Raw genomic sequence first — 22,431 nt, forward strand, 5'->3', positions numbered from 1 at the left:
AGCGGAGCTGTTTAAGCTTGAGCTAGGTTCGGTGGCCTTAGCAAGAAAATACCAAGAAAAAGATCTTCGCCGGCTGTAAAGAGTGCACCACCGCAAAGAGGGTACTATAACAGTGAAGCCGCGTTTCGCGCCTGCTCGAGCGTGAGCACAAAAGGTCCATGCGTATGGTACCTCTTACTTGTCAACGCGTAAATGTGGGCTAGTTGGTTTGAACTGTGAAACATGGTTACGTAGCGCGGTAAAGACGGGACGGGACTTCACCATGTTTAAAACAATAGGAATACGCATAATTACGAACGGAGCTGTTTAAGCTTGAGCTAGGTTCGGTAGCCTTAGAAAGAAAATACCAAGAAAAAGATCTCCGCCGGCTGTAAAGAGTGCACCACCGCAAAGAGGGTACTATAACAGTGAAGCCGCATTTCGCGCCTGCTCGAGCGTGAGCACAAAAGGTCCATGCGTATGGTACCTCTTACTTGTCAACGCGTAAATGTGGGCTAGTTGGTTTGAACTGTGAAACATGGTTACGTAGCGCGGTAAAGACGGGACGGGACTTCACCATGTTTAAAACAATAGGAATACGCATAATTACGAACGGAGCTGTTTAAGCTTGAGCTAGGTTCGGTGGCCTTAGCAAGAAAATACCAAGAAAAAGATCTCCGCCGGCTGTAAAGAGTGCACCACCGCAAAGAGGGTACTATAACAGTGAAGCCGCGTTTCGCGCCTGCTCGAGCGTGAGCACAAAAGGGCCATGCGTATGGTACCTCTTACTTGTCAACGCGTAAATGTGGGCTAGTTGGTTTGAACTGTGAAACATGGTTACGTAGCGCGGTAAAGACGGGACGGGACTTCACCATGTTTAAAACAATAGGAATACGCATAATTTATTATGAGCGGAGCTGTTTAAGCTAAGCTTGAGCTAGGTTCGGTGGCCTTAGCAAGAAAATACCAAGAAAAAGATCTCCGCCGGCTGTAAAGAGTGCACCACCGCAAAGAGGGTACTATAACAGTGAGTCCGCGTTTCGCGCTTGCTCGAGCGTGAGCACAAAAGGTCCATGCGTGTGGTATCTCTTACTTGTCAACGCGTAAATGTGGGCTGTTGGTTCCAACTGCGAAACATGCATGGTTACGTAGCGCGGTAAAGACAGGACGGGACTTCACCATGTTTAAAACAATAGGAATACGCATAATTACAAACGGAGCTGTTTAAGCTTGAGCTAGGTTCGGTGGCCTTAGCAAGAAAATACCAAGAAAAAGATCTCCGTCGGCTGTAAAGAGTGCACCACCGCAAAGAGGGTACTATAACAGTGAAGCCGCGTTTCGCGCCTGCTCGAGCGTGAGCACAAAAGGTCCATGCGTATGGTAGCTCTTACTTGTCAACGCGTAAATGTGGGCTAGTTGGTTCGAACTGCGAAACATGCATGGTTTCGTAGCGCGGTAAAGACGGGACTTCACCATGTTTAAAACAATAGGAATACGCATAATTACGAGCGGAGCTGTTTAAGCTTGAGCTAGGTTCGGTGGCCTTAGCAAGAAAATACCAAGAAAAAGATCTCCGCCGGCTGTAAAGAGTGCACCACCGCAAAGAGGGTACTAGAACAGTGAAGCCGCGTTTCGCGCCTGCTCGAGCGTGAGCACAAAAGGTCCATTATGGTATCTCTTACTTGTCAACGCGTAAATGTGGGCTAGTTGGTTCCAACTGCCAAACATGCATGGTTACGTAGCGCGGTAAAGACGGGACGGGACTTCACCATGTTTAAAACAATAGGAATACGCATAATTACGAGCGGAGCTGTTTAAGCTTGAGCTAGGTTCGGTGGCCTTAGCAAGGAAATACCAAGAAAAAGATCTCCGCCGGCTGTAAAGAGTGCACCACCGCAAAGAGGGTACTATAACAGTGAGTCCGCGTTTCGCGCCTGCTCGAGCGTGAGCACAAAAGGTCCATGCGTATGGTACCTCTTGTCAATGCTTAAATGTGGGCTAGTTGGTTTGAACTGTGAAACATGGTTACGTAGCGCGGTAAAGACGGGACTTCACCATGTTTAAAACAATAGGAATACGCATAATTACGAGCGGAGCTGTTTAAGCTTGAGCTAGGTTGGGTGGCCTTAGCAAGAAAATACCAAGAAAAAGATCTCCGCCGGCTGTAAAGAGTGCACCACCGCAAAGAGGGTACTATAACAGTGAGTCCGCGTTTCGCGCTTGCTCGAGCGTGAGCACAAAAGGTCCATGCGTATGGTATCTCTTACTTGTCAACGCGTAAATGTGGGCTAGTTGGTTTGAACTGTGAAACATGGTTACGTAGCGCGGTAAAGACGGGACTTCACCATGTTTAAAACAATAGGAACACGCATAATTACAAACGGAGCTGTTTAAGCTTGAGCTAGGTTCGGTGGCCTTAGCAAGAAAATACCAAGAAAAAGATCTCCGTCGGCTGTAAAGAGTGCACCACCGCAAAGAGGGTACTATAACAGTGAAGCCGCGTTTCGCGCCTGCTCGAGCGTGAGCACAAAAGGTCCATGCGTATGGTACCTCTTACTTGTCAACGCGTAAATGTGGGCTAGCTGGTTTGAACTGTGAAACATGGTTACGTAGCGCGGTAAAGACGGGACGGGACTTCACCATGTTTAAAACAATAGGAATACGCATAATTACGAGCGGAGCTGTTTAAGCTTGAGCTAGGTTCGGTGGCCTTAGCAAGAAAATACCAAGAAAAAGATCTCCGCCGGCTGTAAAGAGTGCACCACCGCAAAGAGGGTACTATAACAGTGAAGCCGCGTTTCGCGCCTGCTCGAGCGTGAGCACAAAAGGTCCATGCGTAGGTACCTCTTACTTGTCAACGCGTAAATGTGGGCTGGTTGGTTTTAACTGTGAAACATGGTTACGTAGCGCGGTAAAGACGGGACGGGACTTCACCACGTTTAACACAATAGGAATACGCATAATTTATTATGAGCGGAGCTGTGTAAGCTACGCTTGAGCTAGGTTCGGTGGCCTTAGCAAGAAAATACCAAGAAAAAGATCTCCGCCGGCTGTAAAGAGTGCACCACCGCAAAGAGGGTACTATAACAGTGAAGCCGCGTTTTGCGCCTGCTCGAGCGTGAGCACAAAAGGTCCATGCGTATGGTAGCTCTTACTTGTCAACGCGTAAATGTGGGCTAGTTGGTTTGAACTGTAAAACATGGTTACGTAGCGCGGTAAAGACTGGACGGGACTTCACCATGTTTAAAACAATAGGAATACGCATAATTACGAGCGGAGCTGTTTAAGCTTGAGCTAGGTTCGGTGGCCTTAGCAAGAAAATACCAAGAAAAAGATCTCCGCCGGCTGTAAAGAGTGCACCACCGCAAAGAGGGTACTATAACAGTGAGTCCGCGTTTCGCGCTTGCTCTAGCGTGAGCACAAAAGGTCCATGCGTATGGTATCTCTTACTTGTCAACGCGTAAATGTGGGCTGTTGGTTCCAACTGCGAAACATGCATGGTTACGTAGCGCGGTAAAGATGGGACGGGACTTCACCATGTTTAAAACAATTGGAATACGCATAATTACAAACGGAGCTGTTTAAGCTTGAGCTAGGTTCGGTGGCCTTAGCAAGAAAATACCAAGAAAAAGATCTCCGTCGGCTGTAAAGAGTGCACCACCGCAAAGAGGGTACTATAACAGTGAAGCCGCGTTTCGCGCCTGCTCGAGCGTGAGCACAAAAGGTCCATGCGTATGGTACCTCTTACTTGTCAACGCGTAAATGTGGGCTAGCTGGTTTGAACTGTGAAACATGGTTACGTAGCGCGGTAAAGACGGGACGGGACTTCACCATGTTTAAAACAATAGGAATACGCATAATTACGAGCGGAGCTGTTTAAGCTTGAGCTAGGTTCGGTGGCCTTAGCAAGAAAATACCAAGAAAAAGATCTCCGCCGGCTGTAAAGAGTGCACCACCGCAAAGAGGGTACTATAACAGTGAAGCCGCGTTTCGCGCCTGCTCGAGCGTGAGCACAAAAGGTCCATGCGTAGGTACCTCTTACTTGTCAACGCGTAAATGTGGGCTCGTTGGTTTTAACTGTGAAACATGGTTACGTAGCGCGGTAAAGACGGGACGGGACTTCACCATATTTAAAACAATAGGAATACGCATAATTTATTATGAGCGGAGCTGTTTAAGCTAAGCTTGAGCTAGGTTCGGTGGCCTTAGCAAGAAAATACCAAGAAAAAGATCTCCGCCGGCTGTAAAGAGTGCACCACCGCAAAGAGGGTACTATAACAGTGAAGCCGCGTTTCGCGCCTGCTCGAGCGTGAGCACAAAAGGTCCATGCGTATGGTAGCTCTTACTTGTCAACGCGTAAATGTGGGCTAGTTGGTTTGAACTGTAAAACATGGTTACGTAGCGCGGTAAAGACTGGACGGGACTTCACCATGTTTAAAACAATAGGAATACGCATAATTACGAGCGGAGCTGTTTAAGCTTGAGCTAGGTTCGGTGGCCTTAGCAAGAAAATACCAAGAAAAAGATCTCCGCCGGCTGTAAAGAGTGCACCACCGCAAAGAGGGTACTATAACAGTGAGTCCGCGTTTCGCGCTTGCTCTAGCGTGAGCACAAAAGGTCCATGCGTATGGTATCTCTTACTTGTCAACGCGTAAATGTGGGCTGTTGGTTCCAACTGCGAAACATGCATGGTTACGTAGCGCGGTAAAGATGGGACGGGACTTCACCATGTTTAAAACAATTGGAATACGCATAATTACAAACGGAGCTGTTTAAGCTTGAGCTAGGTTCGGTGGCCTTAGCAAGAAAATACCAAGAAAAAGATCTCCGTCGGCTGTAAAGAGTGCACCACCGCAAAGAGGGTACTATAACAGTGAAGCCGCGTTTCGCGCCTGCTCGAGCGTGAGCACAAAAGGTCCATGCGTATGGTACCTCTTACTTGTCAACGCGTAAATGTGGGCTAGCTGGTTTGAACTGTGAAACATGGTTACGTAGCGCGGTAAAGACGGGACGGGACTTCACCATGTTTAAAACAATAGGAATACGCATAATTACGAGCGGAGCTGTTTAAGCTTGAGCTAGGTTCGGTGGCCTTAGCAAGAAAACACCAAGAAAAAGATCTCCGCCGGCTGTAAAGAATGCACCACCGCAAAGAGGGTACTATAACAGTGAAGCCGCGTGTCGCGCTTGCTCGAGCATGAGCACGAAAGGTCCATGCGTATGGTACCTCTTACTTGTCAACGCGTAAATGTGGGCTAGTTAGTTTGAACTGTAAAACATGGTTACGTAGCGCGGTAAAGACGGGACGGGACTTCACCATGTTTAAAACAATAGGAATACGCATAATTACGAGCGGAGCTGTTTAAGCTTGAGCTAGGTTCGGTGGCCTTAGCAAGGAAATACCAAGAAAAAGATCTCCGCCGGCTGTAAAGAGTGCACCACCGGAAAGAGGGTACTATAACAGTGAGTCCGCGTTTCGCGCTTGCTCTAGCGTGAGCACAAAAGGTCCATGCGTATGGTATCTCTTACTTGTCAACGCGTAAATGTGGGCTGTTGGTTCCAACTGCGAAACATGCATGGTTACGTAGCGCGGTAAAGACGGGATGGGACTTCACCATGTTTAAAACAATAGGAATACGCATAATTACGAGCGGAGCTGTTTAAGCTTGAGCTAGGTTCGGTGGCCTTAGCAAGAAAATACCAAGAAAAAACGTTTCGGGAGAAATGGGAGCAATTGCGTACCACCTATGGGAGGTAATTATGCACGTAGAGAAAGAAGAAACATCCCCCTCTCGAGGGGCACGATCAAATGCAGAGCATTTCCGCGGGAACCCAACGCGGCGAGAGAGGGTGTTGCGCGCGTCCTCACTTGTGCGCCCGAACCGAACGCGGCGAGAGAGGGTGTTGCGAGCGGAGAGAAGGCGAGGAGGCCGTGGGGGGAGAGGGCGCACCTGTGGCCGACGGTTGAATGAGTCAAGGATATAAGGCGCGTGCTTAACTGCCCATTCTGTGTCGGCTTTGTGGAGCAGTCGGTAGAGCGCCGTGTACCTGGCGTTCTGCCCGCAGAGTCGCGGGATCGAAACCTGGCGCCGGAATGTATTGTTTCTTTTGTATAGTGTAGGGGGAGCGATGCGGACTGCGGGGGAGCGAAGCGGACTACGGACGCCAACGCGGGTGACATCGTGAGTTACTGAAATGCTCTGCATTTAAAAGATCTCCGCCGGCTGTAAGAGTGCACCACCGCAAAGAGGGTACTATAACAGTGAGTCCGCGTTTCGCGCCTGCTCGAGCGTGAGCACAAAAGGTCCATGCGTATGGTACCTCTTACTTGTGAACGCGTAAATGTGGGCTAGTTGGTTTGAACTGTGAAACATGGTTACGTAGCGCGGTAAAGACGGGACAAAAGTAGAGACCACACAGGACTAGCGCTAGTCCTGTGTGGTCTCTACTTCTGTCCCGTCTTTACCGCGCTATGTAACCATGTTTCATGGTACCTCTTACTACTGGACTATTTTAAAGGTACTAGCCTTTTTGGGATACTAAAACGCAGAAAAATTGGCGCAGCTTGCCCTTGTGGTGCAAGGCTGGAGAAACAGCGGAGCTGGGTGTCGACCCAGCTTGTTTCCCCTAGCCTCACTAAATGAAGGCTTATTTAGTGACGCTAGTTTTCCCCTCGGATCCGCTGTCAGTGTGGGTGGCGGGGACGGCCTTGTAAAATCCGGCTAAACTTGGCCTCACCCCTAAGCACTTAGCCTAGCCTAGCAAGAACATCGCAAAAGCTAACAAAACTTAGCAAAGCCTAGCGAAACTTAGCAACACCGAAAGAAGCCAGGTCGACCCCCTGTTTTTATTGATTTTATTTTTTTGCAGATGAGCAACTGTTTCACACCCTTTCAACACCCTACCAAAAACCAACGGGGTTGCAGTAGGTCAACACCCTTTTAGCCACACAAAAAGAGTGCACAGCTATAAATTACGGTGTTGGACCGTAAGAAAAAGGGCGCAGTTACTTTCCAACATCCTTATTCCACTTATACTACACCGTTTTCAGGTGATAAGGGCGTAAAAAAGTATGTATATATAGTCTTTTTGACGTATCCCGCACCAAACTTGGGCCATGACGGGCACCGTATGTGGAAACAAGGGATCATTGCAGACAAACATTTTTTTAACATTTGTTGGGAGGTGGGGAGGAAGGTTGAGGGGATGTCTTGTAATTCGCAGTGCAGTTATACATGCATGCATCGCCTCAATCAATCAAAGGCTGAACACCTTTTCTACACCCTTTCAACACCCTGCCAAAAACCAAAGGTGTTGAAGTTGGTCAACACCCTTTTTTCCACACAAAAAGGGTGCACAGCTACGAATTGGGGTGTTGAGATTCAAGAAAAAGGGTGTAGTGGCCTCCCAACACCTTTTTTCACTTACGCTACACCATTTTTGCCTATTAAAAGTGCAAAAATGTTTAGTGTGACAGTAGGCACTGGGCCATAGAATGCGCATGGACACAAGGCCGACAGTTTGCTAAATAAAAAAAAAGAACCCCGCCCGGTATTCGAACACCCACAGTGGGAATCTTGAACGTGCACCGAAATCTCGCACACACGGGCGTTTTCGGTCTCCTCGCGTATAACTGTCGTATGGTAGTACCGGTGTTCATACTGTTTCTTCAGACTCCCTTTGTAATGGTCTGACGTGGCTCTTCAATCGTCGTTTCATCGTGCTGTGTCGACTAGGGAAGACCGCACCCACGTCGTGGGTTCTCACTGAACGGTTCGTTGGTTTCGTCGTGATTACAGAGGGGCGGCCCTGCGTTTTACGTTGGGGTAGCCCCTTCCTCCTGGATGCCTTCAACCTACTGACCATCACCCCGGCACTAAGGACACGTTATCATGGCGTCTTGGGAGGCTGTTCAGCCCGCGCCCAAGGCCCATGTCTTCTACTTCGCGGTCCCGAAGGACGTCACCGTGGATGACCTGGTGAATGCCCTAGAGGGAATCGTAGGCCGTTATGGCCTGGACACCCTGATGCATCAGGGTGGTTTCAAGTTCTGCGTGGTGGCGGCTGCGGCTGCTCGCAAGCTTGCCGAGAAAGGAGCCGTTGTCGTGAACGGCGTTTCGTGTCCTGTGGCCTGCATGGACCCGCAGGTCCTCTGCATGACAGTGTACCGCCTGAACCCCGTTGTGAGTAACGCGGAGCTTGCGGCAGCACTGAGACCGTATGGGAAGGTCCTCAACGTCAGCCAGCCGGCGTGGAGGAGCCTTCAGCATATCAAGACCGGCATGCGACTCGTGAAGATGGAGATAGCGAAGGCCATTCCTAACTTCATGAAGATTCGAGGGTTCAAGGCCCAGTTTGAATACAAAGGTGTGAGAAGGGTATGTGCCTGCTGCGGCCAGACCGATCACCAAGTTAGCGCCTGCAAGACCCCCTGGTGCGGCCGCTGCTCGGAGTACGGCCACGACGACGTCGACTGCAATTCCCAGTGTCGCCGCTGCAAGGGCAACCATGCCACCGCCGACTGCCTGCGGCCCTGCTCCTATGCGGATGCTGCGAGCAATTCCTCTGAGGCGCCTCGCGTCAGCAGGCTCTTGAGAGTACAAGTGACTTTCCCGAGCTACCCCGGGCCTCATTGGGCCAGCCTGCTGAAGAGTCCAGCGGAGGTGCTGCTCTGGGCGTCACCGCGACCGACAGGCAAGAGATGGAACTGGAGAGCTGCCTGTCGCCTTCGGAGGAAGAGCTTGAACCTGCGGCAGAAGCCACGTCATCGTCAATGACCGATACTTCCCTCTTCACGAGTCTCAGCTCTTCCGAGAGCAGTGACCCCGCGGAGCATGCTCAGCGCAAGCCAGGGCGTGCACTGGAGAAAATTATCGCTCTCCCTGGTTCCTCGAGCGGCTCGAGCAGCCGCCGGAAGGAACGCAGCTAGCCCGGCACGAGCAGCACGGGAGCAGTGGGCCGTCCTAATCACGCCTCTAAATCGCCTTTATCTGGCCACAGTACGTCCGTCCAGTTCCAGTGATGACCCTACACCAAACGTTAAGGACTCCCGTCTCGCCAATCCTGTCAGCCAGGTCGCCGATCTGCTGGGTAACCCATCTCTCCTAGAGCGGATCGAAGCGTGCACCAAGCAAAGTCAGCCTTCTTCGGCGGACTCAGGTGATGCGGGAGGCACTGATGAGCCTCGCACTGCTGGCCCCTCCCTCGTTGTGACCGACCTCGTCTCACGAACCCGATCAACCAGGTGCACGACCTGCTTCCTCCCCGACCCTCTCCACCGGATCGCTTCGATGCGTCCAAGCGGGCGTTTCCGTCGTCGGCAGCAGACACCGATGATGCCGACGACAACAAGAAACTGTGCGTCGAAGTCGACGTGCCGTCCGACGATAGTGAATTTTCAGGATGGGAGGGTTAACGTGGTTTGTGCACTTATCACCTTGTGCTGGTGCGTTTTCTTACTTTGAATGTCCAAGGCTTTCGGGACTTGGACAAGCAGAGGGGGGTGATGCACTATGCTCGGGCGGAACACGTTGACCTTCTCTTTTTGCAGGAGTGCAATTGTCGTACTCCACGCGATGTTCCTACTTTTCGCGAGCGCTTTTGTGTGCAAGCTTTTTTCACCTTGTCGGACAGGATGGCTTCGGGCGTAGGCGTATTTCTGCGCGAGAGCTTGCGCCGCAAGGCTCATTGTACCTATGGGATCGAGGGCGCGTGCTTGCAGTTGATTTTTTCTTGCTTGCTCGTCGCGTCCGAGCTGTTGTTGTGTACGCACCCGCGCAACACTGTGACTCTTCCTCTTTTTTCGCATCCCTCGACGCATTCCTGCTCGAACCTTACCCAACATTTTGGGTGGGTGATTTTAATTGTGTAACCGACCCTCAGCGTGATGTACGGGGTCGGGGGCAAGGTCGACCCTATTGCGGTGCCCGCGAGTTAAAGGACCTGATCGGTCAATTCCATCTCCCCGATGCGTGGGTGCAGCTCCACGGCGACAGGTTTGTCGCTACTTGGGAAAGGGGACAATCTTGCAGTCGGCTAGATAAGTTCTATTTTCCATCCGAGCTGAGCTGCTACGTGGACTGCTGTGCCGTCCTCTCCTTTCCAACGGGGGCTCGTCGCGTGTCTGATCAGTGATCACCGGCCCGTGTTAGCGACGCTTAACCTTGGAAACTGTGCGCCCCGCCACCAGATGTGGCGAATGGACGAGCGTGTGCTAATTGACAGGGACAGTTCAGCACCCCTTAATGCTTCGTTGACTGCTCTGTGCGAGTTCAGTTCTCTGACTTGGGATGAGTTGAAGGACCACTGTCGCGTGTTTTTAGTAAAGGAGGGTCGTGCGCGCAGGGCGCGCATCACGGCCGCGCTAAACGACACGTTGTGGAGGCTTCGCATCGTCCAGAGAGGGGGCACCTTAACCTTCGCGATGCGGGACTATGTTAATCTGCGTAAGGCACGCTACGAGTCCCTCTTACGGATGCTGACGAGCTTGGCGAGTGTGTTAAAAAATTGAATGGTGCGTCGGCGCCTGGGCCTGACGGGATTCCTGCAGGGTTTTACAAGAGGTTTTTCCCGGCCATTCAGGGTGCGCTCCTTGACATGGTGAACGGCTTTTTTCTCCATGGAGTAAGGCCAGAATGCTTCCGTGAAGGTCGCGTAATCTTGATCGAGAAGCCAGGCGGGGATCCTACGCAGCCCCAGGCGTATCGACCGATCACACTCCTCAACACGGCCTACAAGATCGTAGCATCCATTTTGCCTTTTTGCTCGATATTATAAGTCAAGCGCAAACGGGCAGCGTACCAGGTCGCTCAATTTTCTCGTCCCTGGCATTGACGCGCGATTTGTTCAGTTACGCGACAAAAATTAGCTCTTCTGGGTGCTTCATCTCTCTCGGTCAAGCCAAAGCTTTCGACAAAGTGGAACACCGATACTTGCTGGGCGTTTTGCGCCATTATGGCTTTCCGCCAGAGTTTGTAGCTATGCTCGAGCTGTTGTACTTGGACGTGAGCGTTCGAATCCTTGTCAACGGACTTTTAAGCAGTCCGTTCTCTGTCATCCGTGGGATAAGGCAGGGCTGCCCCTTGTCGCCTTTGCTTTTTGTCATTTGTCTTGACCCACTGCTCCGCCGTGTTGATGCAAGCACTGCCATCCGCGGCTATCCGTTGCGAGGCATAGGCCAAGTTAAAGTGTCCGCGTATGCGGACGACGTGTCCCTGTTCATTCGGGACGAGGGCAGCTACCAAGCGTTTATGCGGCTATTTCAGGAGTACGGTGAGCTGTCCGGAGCTCGACTGAACAGGGGAAAAAGTAGGCCGGTGCGTTTCGGCGCGTTTGCGTCTGGCTTGGCGGGCGACGTAGAATGGGTGACGGGTGTTCGAGTACTTTGAGTGGTTTTCCATTCATCAGGTGAGGTGGCGCGTGGTACGTGGGAGCGCCTCCTTGAGACAGCGGAGCAGCGACTTGCAGTTGCAGGAAAGTTCAGGCTTTCCCTCGAAGAGCGAAGCTACATAATTACGTCGTCTGTCTCGGCGGCGCTTGTTTATGTAGCACGCGTAGCAAAACCGCCGCGCCATTGGATCGTTCTTCTGGGCGGGAAAAACAGAAACAGTGTCGCGAGCACTGCTGAGGCTGCCCAAGTCAATGGCTGGTTTTAGTCTGCCCTGTTTGGAAACCATGTGCACCGTGCTGGCGGTACGTGCAGTGATCGGTGTCAGGTTCCGGACAATAATAAAAATATAACAAACTGTGGAAACGAGACTTTCTGTTTATCTAACCCGAAACCCAAACCAATACACACAACAAACAGAGATAAACTAAAGAACAGCGGGGAACTAATAAATACTGAATAACTGTGAAAAAGCGGTATAGAACACAGTAAAGAGTTCAAGCAAACGGGGAATAGTCAAAGTCAGGAAGTCAAGGGCGAGGACTAAGTACGGTAATGAAATGTCCAAAATATGTGTTCGCTGCCGGAACGGAGTTGCCCTACCTCACGTCCCAGAGGCGTAGTCGTAGTGTTACGGCGTTGCAAGGTCTAGCTGATGTCGCGGCCGTGGTGGCGAGCGCGCTCCCAGCTCCCGTTGCAGAGAGGTCAACGCAGCTGTCTTGGGCGTCACTGTCTATCACCGACGCACGGCGAGCCGACTTCCTTGCAGAGGAGAACACCTGGAGGCTGGAGTCGTGGAGGACTTCTTGGGGCACGGCACGGGTCTGGTTGCCCGACCGCCGCACATCCCGGTCTCGCTCCACCGTTCACAGGCTCTCTTCTCACTCCGTGTTCCTTTTCGGCCCCTTGTGCCGCCCGCTGCTGTCGCTGGCCGCGTCCCATTGGCCCGCGTCCGGCGCAAGCTCGTGCTCTAATCTCGAGCGCTCAGCGCCGTAGCCCGGGCAATGACGTTGGCGCCGCGTGCCTTGCGTCGTCTTCTTTGTCATCTTCTTGCTGAGTTTCTTGTGGTGTTGGCCTTTTCTGTCATACGATTCCTTCGCATTACACCAGGGAAGGCGCTGTTACAGTAATTTTCTGGGAACTTCCCGGTCACTATTTTATGACGTGCACATCGCCGGTCCTTCTGCTGAGCAGCCGCCACCATTTTACGCGTATGTTGTAAAAAAAATTGCGAGATCTTCAGTCTTCCTTGCCAAGCCCAAGTTTTAGGGAAAGTACGGCAAGTGAAGTGTGCGAAAAATTGGCAATAACCCAATTAGATAACCAACAGATAGGAAGGTCACGCGGTGTCCTTTGGCATCAGCTGACTTCGGCGGCACTTCCGGCTGATGTTCGGGATTTCGGGTGGCTGAGAAGTTCTCCCGACGTGTGACCGTCTGGCGAGATTCGGCGTTGTGCGTTCTGCACGGTGTCCACACTGCGGCCACACTGAAACATTAGAACATGTCTTGTTTGACTGCCGTGTAGCGGCAACGTTTTGGTCTGTATTAAGCAGGATGTTCGGACTCGCACTTCGAATGAACACTCGTTCAAATTATGTGTTGGTGAATTTTCTGATGTGCGCTGGTGCTTTCGTTTTGTGGAGAAATCGTGGTGCTGCATGTCTTCGAGCCCGGCCGCAACGGGCAATGTACCCTCTGCTGTGGCGTGTCCGGTCGATTCTCATGAGTCATTTGGAGCATGAGTTGGCAGCTCTAGGGGAAGAAGCCTTCCTTTTGCGTTGGCCTACGCGCTTTACATATTGGTCAGGAGCAACATCCTGAGCGTTTACCTAGTGCCGTACTGAGTTCAGTATAGTTTACGAACTCTTTCTTTGAACGCTGGTGGACTTTGTGTGACTTCATTTGCAGCAGCTTGTTGCCCACGCCAAACATTTTTGCGCAGTGTGTAGAATGACCACGTTACATGAAAACTGATTGGATAATTTTCTGTACTTAGTGCAGCGCTGTTATCACTAGTCGCTGCGCCTTGACATGTTGGTTATAATAAATTCTCTTTGCCCCCTCCCCCCTGACAACACTCGCGTAGTGTTCCAAACCACTGTGCTATAAAAGCATCGACTTCATTAGGAGAAATAAGTTATTAATGCCGCCACTATCACCATCAGCAAATGAGAGAAGAAGACGAGAACGCTCGGGAAAACTGGGATATTGTCACAGAGGGGTGGCTGCAGCCATTCATGCGCATGTGTCCGAGACCAGGCGTCTGCCCTGTTAGCCTTTATTTTTACGGGTACGTTTTCTCAAATTCAACCGCAACTTTAAAATTTTATCCAATTTTTCCTTCTAATCTCGCGCTGTTACTGTATGCCAATGGATAGGTATCTACTTTTAAGTTGTGAGCGAGCGAATTAGCCCCCTTCTTGGTCGATTCCTGGCCAATCCCCCGCGTGGATATGCACCATAACACGTGGAACAACAGCAACAACCAGTATATATCCAGTAACTCTGGCAACAACAACAACTGGGCTGCAGCCTTGAGTTTAGACCTACTAAACCTTCTTTAAAGCCTCACTGGCCTTCTCAGTCATCCGCTCAGAAGGCGACTAAGGAACTATTATGTTTTCTACGGGCGACGAACTTGAACACTAGGCTATAGACTGAACGCCTCCAGTGTCAATCACTGTCAGTGCCTCAGTGCTGGGCATACGTGTCTGGTCCAACTTTTCCTCTTTTTTTTTTCCTCTCTCTTTTTTGCCCATTTCCCCTTTCCCACGTGCAGGATAGCAAACTAGGCTCTAGCCGGGTTAACTTTCCTGCCTTTCTTCCACATTCTTCCTTCCTTCCTTCATCGTTGGAAGTCCCGAGTGTCTTTCGTGACAATAATACTTCTAAAGTGTTATCCCAACATGTACATTGCTGTTTTTTTCCTTGGATTGCAGCGTTACGAGATGCTGAGCGGAGCATTTATTGTATAACGCATGTGCAGTAGGCTCCCCCCATGCACAAATATCTGGTCAGCAGCGAACGCATTCCTTCAGACAGCAACATGTGTGGTTTACTCGTTCACCCTGCGAAAAAGGGGTTCTCGTACCTGGGTTTTACTGTTCACGATAAAAATTTCGGTTCATCTTAATTCTCACTTATTACCTAGAAAGGTGCAGCGGTGAGAGGTAGAGAATCCGCCTCGGTTTCAGAAGGACCGTGGTTCGAATCCCGGTGCCAGACAATTCCCACCGGATTAAAAAAAATCCGCGTATTGAGGGAATAGCAGAAAGGGGCTTGGGGTGCGGCCTGACCCCGGCGACCATTGCCGGTAACGCACTCCCTCACCAGAGCAGGATTGGCCACCCTGCTCCCATGAACAACCTCCCATGAATACGCCAATTAACCCACTGCCCTCAGTGGCTGCGAAGCAACTGACCACGGCGGTGGTCAGACCTGTGACGCAGCAGAGGGTGCTAAGAATCGCTGTACCCGGACAGGCCGCCATTGGAATCTGAACCTGGCAACGTTTAACATGAAAACCTCATCTAACGAAGCGAGTCTAGAGGTCTTGTTCGAGGAATTAAAGGTCATTAAATGGGATGTCATAGGGCTTAGTGAGGTTAGGAAGACAGGTGAACCATTTACGGTGCTGAAAAATGGACACGTCCTATGTTACCGTGGTCTAGTTGACAGAAGAGAACTGGGAGTGGGACTTCTGGTCAATAAAAGCATACTTGGCAACATAGAAGAATATTACAGCATTAACGAAAGGGCAGCAGGTCTTGTAATTAGGCTCAATAAGAGCTACAAACTCAAGGTGGTGCAGTGCTACGCACCCACATCCAGCCACGACGACCAGGTAGGGGAACACTTCTATGAAGATGTGGAATCGGCAATGGCTAAAGTAAAAACACAGTATACCGTAGTTATGGGAGACTTCAATGCTAAAGTAGGCAAGAATCAGGCTGGAGACAAGGCAGTTGGGAACTATGGTCTGGGCTCTAGAAATAGCAGGGGGGACCTACTAGTCGAGTTCGCAGAACGGAATAACCTATGTATTATGAATACCTTATGCAAACGGGAGAGCCGGAAGTGGACGTGGAGGAGCCCGAATGGGGAGCATAAAAATGAAATAGACTTCATATTATGCGATAACCCTGGCGTCGTGCATGATGTGGAAGTGACCACCGCATGGTAAGATCTCGAATTAGGCTAGATTTGAGGAAGGACCGTAGCAAGCTAGTACGAAAGCAGCCGATTAATGGGCTAACAGTAAGACGTAAAGTAGATGAATTCGGGATCGCGCTGCAGAACCGCTATTCAGCTCTTACCGAGGAAGCAGAGCTTACCACGCAGGAAGCCAGCGACAAACTTACACGCATTATCACGGAGTGTGTAGTAGAAGTCGGGGGCACGATGGCTAGACAGGATACTGACAAACTTTCCCAGGAAACAAAAGATCAGGAAACGGCAAACCATGACAATCTCCACCCCTGCTGACAGAATAGAACTAGCGGAGCTTTCGAAGTTAATCAGTAAGCGTAAGACAGCTGCCATACAGAAGTATAATATGGAGAGGATCAAATACGCTGTAAAGAACGGAGGTAGCCTGAAAGCAGTGAAGAGGCGTCTTGGCTTGGGGAAAAATCAGATGTATGCAATTAAAGACAAGCTAGGCAATGTCATCACAAATAGGGATAAAATAGCCACAGAAGCCGAGGAGCTCTATAGGGATCTTTACAGTAACCGGGATATCCAAGATAATGCCGAACGAGAAAGTAGTTCAGAGGAGATAGACATCCCACCAGTAACGACAGAAGTAAGGAAGGTTTTGAAATAAATGTAAGGGGGCAAGGCACCTGGTGAGGATCAGATAACAGCAGACCTCTTGAAGCATGGCGGAGAAATTGTACTTGAAAAACTGGCAAACCTGTATACGCAATGCCTAATGACCGCAAGTGTACCGGAATCTTGGAAGAACACGAGCAGTATCCTAATCCATAAGAAAGGTGACATGAAAGACTTGAAGAAGGTGCTTACCAAAGTAATCGCTAACAGAATTTCTGCAACCTTAGATTTCAGTCAACCTAAAGAACAAGCAGGGTTCCGTAAAAGCTATTAAACAATGGTCCATATTCACACGATCAATCAGGTGATAGAGAAGTGCGCTGAGTATACTGAACCCCTATATATAGCCTTCATAGGTTACGAGAAAGCATTTGACTCGGTGGAAACCTCAGCAGTCATTCAGGCATTACGGAACCAGGGTGTAGATGAGCATTATGTAAGAATACTAGAGGGTATCTGCAATGGGTCCACAGCTACCATCATCCTCCATAAGGAGAGCAGTGAAATACCTATAAGGAAGGGCGTCAGACAAGGAGACGCGATTTCCCCAATGTTATTCACAGCATGTTTACAAGAAGTATTCAGAACATTGTATTTGGAACAGGTGGGCGTAAGGGTTAATGGAGAATACCTGAGTAACCTCAGATTTGCTGATGACGTTGCCTTGTTAAGTAACTCGGGGAGGAATCGCAAAGCATGCTTTCCGCACTGGACAAACAGAGTAGAACCGTGGGCCTGAAAATTAATATGCAGAAAACTAAAGTAACAACACAGCGGTTTGAGATAGGTGGCGAGGCCGTGGAAGTAGTAAGCGAATATATCTACTAAGGCCAAGTTGTGACCCCGGATCCCAACCATGAGGCAGAGATAATTCGAAGGATAAGAGTGGGGTGGAGTGCATTCGGCAGGCATTCTCAGATAATGAATGGCAGCCCACAATTGTCCCTGAAGAAGAAAGTGTATGACAGCTGCATCTTACCGGTACTCACCTACGGGGCAAAAACTTGGAGGCTCACCAAGAGGGTTCAACTTAAATTCAGGACGACTCAGCGCGCAATGGAACGGAAGATGATAGGTGTAACATTAAGGGACAAGAAGAGAGCGGAGTGGTTCAGGGAACAAACGCATGTTAAGGACACATTAGTATAAATTAAGAAGAAATGGACGTGGGCAGGCCATGTAATGCAAGATAATTGCTGGTCATTAACGGGACAGTGAAGTGAATTTGTCAAGCTCCCGGTTTTGCTTGCACTGCGTAGACTGGCTCAAATTACCACAATCGTTTATCGGGTTGATAAGTCGTTAATTATTTTATAAAGCGGGAAAGAAGAAAAACTACGATGCGCGGTCTGTGACGGCCGCACGAACTAAATAAAGGCTGTGACGACAGGATGAGATGCACCTTGATTGGACGACGTCCAAGGGTAGCATTCAAACAAGTTTCGGTTTCGGTTCTGTACAACAACATGCTTGACATCCGCCGGCATCGTTGGATGGGCATTCTCGATATCTCAGTAATCGTCGTACCACGCTTCTGCAATGTTGTCGGCTGTAAAAGGACTAAGACAAGCCTCCCAGGGCGCCTTGGAATCGTAGCAATCACTAGCCGAGGCCTAATACGGTGACGCATTTGAGCGTCACCGTAGACGCTCAAATGCCATGCGCTTTTCCCGCATATTCGGAGCTCGCCTCACTCATGCCTGTATCGTAAGAAGGGTGTTTGCACCAGGCCATGCAAGGGTCTGCTGATTCTGTCCTGTGCCCACTGCCCGCAAGTAGTTGGTGCTTGTCGCAACAGCACGCCAACCATAACTCGCTAGCGCGTCAGTGTCAATCTGCGCGTGTTCTGCGAACTCTCTCGTGGAGCAGTGAACGTTACGGCCCAAAAATAGTGAACTCAGTTTAGAAAACATTGTCCGGAAACGAAAAAAATCAACTTACAAAAAGAAAGCATGTACCCTCGGGGATTCGAACTTGATACTTGCAAAACAATAATAAAAACTGCAAAACAATAATAATAATAAACCGCTCTTCCAGGAGCCAGCGTGGCCGAGGTTGGATATGTAAGGTATATAATGTACAACTAGTTTACACTTTTATTTAGTTTTAGCATTTCAAGTACCTTAGGTGACTATTTGTCGTATAGTGCTCGTGAAGTAAGCGTCCCCGAAACTTCCACAATATCTCACGTCTAGCAATCGCATTTCTTGGACGGAAAAGCGTTCGCAGATGTGTGGTCGTGCTGCTGCAAAAAAGTGCTTCCTGCTCCTAGTTTTGCGCTGTGCGGTAAAAGTTTCAGTTTATTTTATTTCCTCAGTACCTATATTGACTTCGCTGACTCTTCTCCCGCCTTCAAGTGGCCTTAGATTTTCCTACTAGCGTACGAGTCAGCGAAGCGTCGCATTGCACTTGTGCAGTGCAGCGCTTGTGTGGAGCGACCCGGACTCGGAGCTTGATACAGTGTACAAACTAACAAAGTAAAGAAAGGCACATTCTTTCATTCACAAACGTGTCCTGGCTTCGTTTCAACTCAGCGAACGAATTGCGCTGACCCGTCGGTGGCCGGCGGACTAAACGCTGGGCTGACTGACCCTGTGGGAAGGTCGGCGAGCCGTGCAGTAGCGCAGCCAATTGCCAGCTCATCTCCTCCTGACGTCACACGAAAACGTTACAGAAAATGGGCGAGGGTGCAGAGAGGAGGACAGCATTTTTAATTGATTTTTCTATAAATAAATTCGCGTAAACGTGCTCAGAGTGGTCGACACATGGCCTAGGGACTCCGGACTACAATTTGCGCTAGTAATCCCGCAATGTTTACAAATCACGTCAGTGTCCCTTTAAGGGTAACAGTGTGGATCCCTAGAGGAGGAAAGCGCTGCAGGGGGCGGCAGAAAGTTAGATGGACAGATGAGATCAAGAAGTTTGCGGAGATAAATTGGTCGCAGTTAGCACAGGACCGGGGTAATTGGAGATCAAAGGGAGAGGCCTTTGCCCTGCAGTGGGCGTAGATAATGATGACGAAGAAGCTATCTGGCATGTATTCTTCTATCTAGATAATGCGATGATGATGACCTAGAATCCTAGACTAACTTCGCCGACTCTTCTCCCGCCTTAGATTGGCCTTAGATTTTCTACTAGCGACAAGCATATGCCGCCTACAGCTCCGGTGAAGCGAAGTCAGCGAAACGTCGTGAGCTGATACTGAACCGAATATTACATGCATTTGCATGCCAATGCCGCGTCGTTTCATTGTGACGAGCGTCGTTCCAGCGAATTCGGTCCCTGGCGTCGCTCTTCCTCGGAGTGGGGTGGTTCACTGCCGGTGGTTGGGTGGGCGAGTGAGAACGGCGGACGAATGGCGCAAAGGCCAGGACTGCGAACGGCCGTCGTGGAGGCCGTAGCTTGTGGCTCACGATGTGCTTCCGGCCGCGCACGCAAGCCCCCAGACCGTGTTGCACTTTTTCCAGGGTGACGTCAGTGAGGGAAGCTACTTGGGATTGGAACGGCGGTGCGGATTGCCTCCCGGTGTGTGCCAGTTGCGACTACGTCGACAAGGCTCGTCGGGCACGTATTGGATTGAACGTTGCACTGCAAAGTGCGCATGTAGAGAATGCGCTCCATTGTGCTAGCCTTGGACACCCATTCGGCGACGCTATTGCGGAATACGGACAATAGCTCTTGCTTCACGCCACGCATTGTAGGAAGGGTAGCCTCTTTTCTTCGGCCATGGAGGTGAAGGCGCGCCTGTCCGACCGGGCCTCCCTGCTGCCGCGGCTACGAAGAGCCTTTTCAATTTTTCATCGGATACAACACCTTCGTTAAGGTGCTACATGCGTGTCTGCCCTTATAATTCGGCCCCTTTTCCCGCACGAGAGCGGTGAACGTCGTTAGAAATTTCATCTTTAATTCCATCCGCGACGTGATGGAGCTTCCATAGTTCTCTAACCACATTCCAGCCTAACTTGCGAATTTTCGTTGCGACTTCGCGCGCCGCGTGAAATCCGGCACGACCTACAGACGTACGCCAGTAATCAGAGTTCAAAGGCCTGACAGACAGCCTCCGGGGTTATAAAAGCCAGGCTACGGAAATATGCTCTCCTCTCGCCGCCGTCGGGCCAGGCAGGCAGCGGTTTTTTCCCTCCGCTCTGGCATGGACGCAGCTGCTCCGAGTGTGCGCGTGTCCCAGCTGAACCGAGCGCACAGAAGCGCTGGCAGCTGAGCCGAGTCACGTCGACGACCACGACGGTTCCACGCGGGAGCCGCTCACAGGTGACATGCTTCCACTCGCAGTGCATGACCTGCGAGAATATTCTTTATGGAGATGATAGTCTTTCTTGGGCTACTGAAGCCCGAAAAGTTCGCTCTTAATGTACGTCTGTATGTCTTCCAGCCGGAAGTCTAAGGAGTACTTGAACGAGAGGTTTATATGGGCAAAACGTTTCCGAACCACAATACCTGGAAACACTGCATACTTCTCAACATTGTTCAGGCTTATTTAAGACAACGCATCAACAAATGAGTGGTGCTTGCAGTGTTCTTTTAATTAAATATACATGGCTGTTTGATCTTTGGGATAGTAAATAAGAAATACGCGTTGAAAACGATATTTCGACGTGAAACTACAAAAAGAGGACGCGACGAGCCTGGACCACGTGGCCGTGTTCCAATTGCGACAGTAACGAAAAGTTGCAGTCGGTGTCGCGCGAGCAGCAGTCGACATCCTTCTCCGCGCTTGTCGTGGGATGTGCGAAACGGGACGGAAGGGAAGGGAGGGCGTTTGTGTGGCACGCCATAGACTGTCGTCTTTTGCTGCGAATTTTCTTAGTTTGTGTGATTTCTGCATGCATATCAGATTTAATGCTCGCTAGCTGGGCACAATATTCCTTGTGTAACAAAATCGAGCAATTCTGGAGCGGCTAACAAGAGTGGGAAGTTGGCGCGTGTTTTTAAGGCGAACGTGCTTCCGCCGCGAAAGGGCTTGGAAAACAAAAATCTTGTTGAGCGATTCTGGGTAACTTCAACATTGCCAGTCGAGTACTCCCCCGCCCCCTCAACCCTAAGTTATTGCTAAGTGAGATTAGCTTTTCCAAAGCCATATCGTAACATGGGACGTTAACGAGGCGCTCAAAGCACATCTGACCGGTGTGCCCGGATAACTGCGCTTTTTATAAATACGTCAGTTGGCAATTGCGTGCTACCGTTTTCAGACCATGTTTTTCGGTACTAAACTTGCGCATGTGGTGCTTGAGGCCATTAACAGCGGCAGATGCTCTCTGGAGTTCATGTTTACCACGCCCGACTCGGTGTTTCTGATCTCACTGCCCTGCTTTGTAAAAGTCAGCGAGGATATCTGATCATACGTCTCTGACATGTGCTTCATGGGGTCTGCGATGTCACCGACCCTTGTTGTTAAGCGAAGCGATTGGGGCAGTTTTTGTTTCGTGTCTAAAAGCAGAGGGCAAAGCGAGCCTTCGCTCTCTTTTACAGCAGGGGTCCCAAACATCCCCTTTCGGCATTAAGGGCGCCTCCAACACCTGTTGTAGTCCTCGCTTTTTAGACACTTGGCCGAGAATCCAGATGGTAACGGCTGGAACAATCACTGCATTTTCCATCAGTCATGAAGGCCTCACAGCATTTAGAGCAATCTGATGCATCCATAGCACTGACTGGGTGTCCGTACCAGATAAATAAGGAAACAAGGTTACTACTCTATCAATACCGGGTAACAGAGCACGATATATTGTGACAAAGTGCTGAGCCAAATGAAACAATATAGTTGCAACAACAACAGTAGAATCGAGTCTCTGTAAAATTGCAGCAAGGTTCAGGAAAAAGCATATATGCTACCCTGCGAAAGTGTTTCGGCACGTTTAGGACGATGTGTTCGCCACACTGCTGCTGCCAAACACGACGCTTCTGCTACCTGCGCCCCCACATCGCGAAAGTAAAAGAGTGTCTCAAAATATTTTTTTTTCAGCGGATGCTTCTAGTGCCGTAGGTTCCTGTATTAACTATAGGGGGTGTGATTTATGTTTCCAGGGAAGTTTATGTATAGCCCGGTTGATTTATAACGCAAGAACGTGCCAAGGGGAGAACACATTCCCTAGAGTTTCGCTTCGCTTCGGTTGATGGGTTGAACTCAACCAGTAATTTCGTAAGATGTCACCAAACTGGGGGCAACGCTGGGGACAATCGCAGAACTGCGCTTGTCCTGTGTTGCTCTTCCGTCCT

General features: G+C 50.1%; 1 protein-coding gene across 2 annotated transcripts in view; it reads left to right on the top strand.

Moving 5' to 3' along the window:
• The window catches only part of LOC144173745 (uncharacterized), a 95,686-nt gene that overhangs the window by 32,606 nt on the left and 40,649 nt on the right, over positions 1–22,431 (top strand). The window contains exon 1 of one of the 2 annotated variants that reach the window (XM_077702033.1): positions 20,317–20,469. The exons of the other annotated variant lie outside the window; for it this stretch is intronic. The gene's annotated coding sequence lies outside the window, so the exon portion shown is untranslated. Of the gene's footprint in view, positions 1–20,316; positions 20,470–22,431 lie in introns of those variants that run through there. 2 annotated transcript variants of the gene reach the window in all.

This window comes from Haemaphysalis longicornis, unplaced genomic scaffold, assembly GCF_048455015.1.
Source record: "Haemaphysalis longicornis isolate Haplotype H1 unplaced genomic scaffold, Haemaphysalis longicornis Haplotype H1 scaffold_3, whole genome shotgun sequence".
NCBI classification, from domain to species: Eukaryota; Metazoa; Arthropoda; class Arachnida; order Ixodida; family Ixodidae; genus Haemaphysalis; species Haemaphysalis longicornis.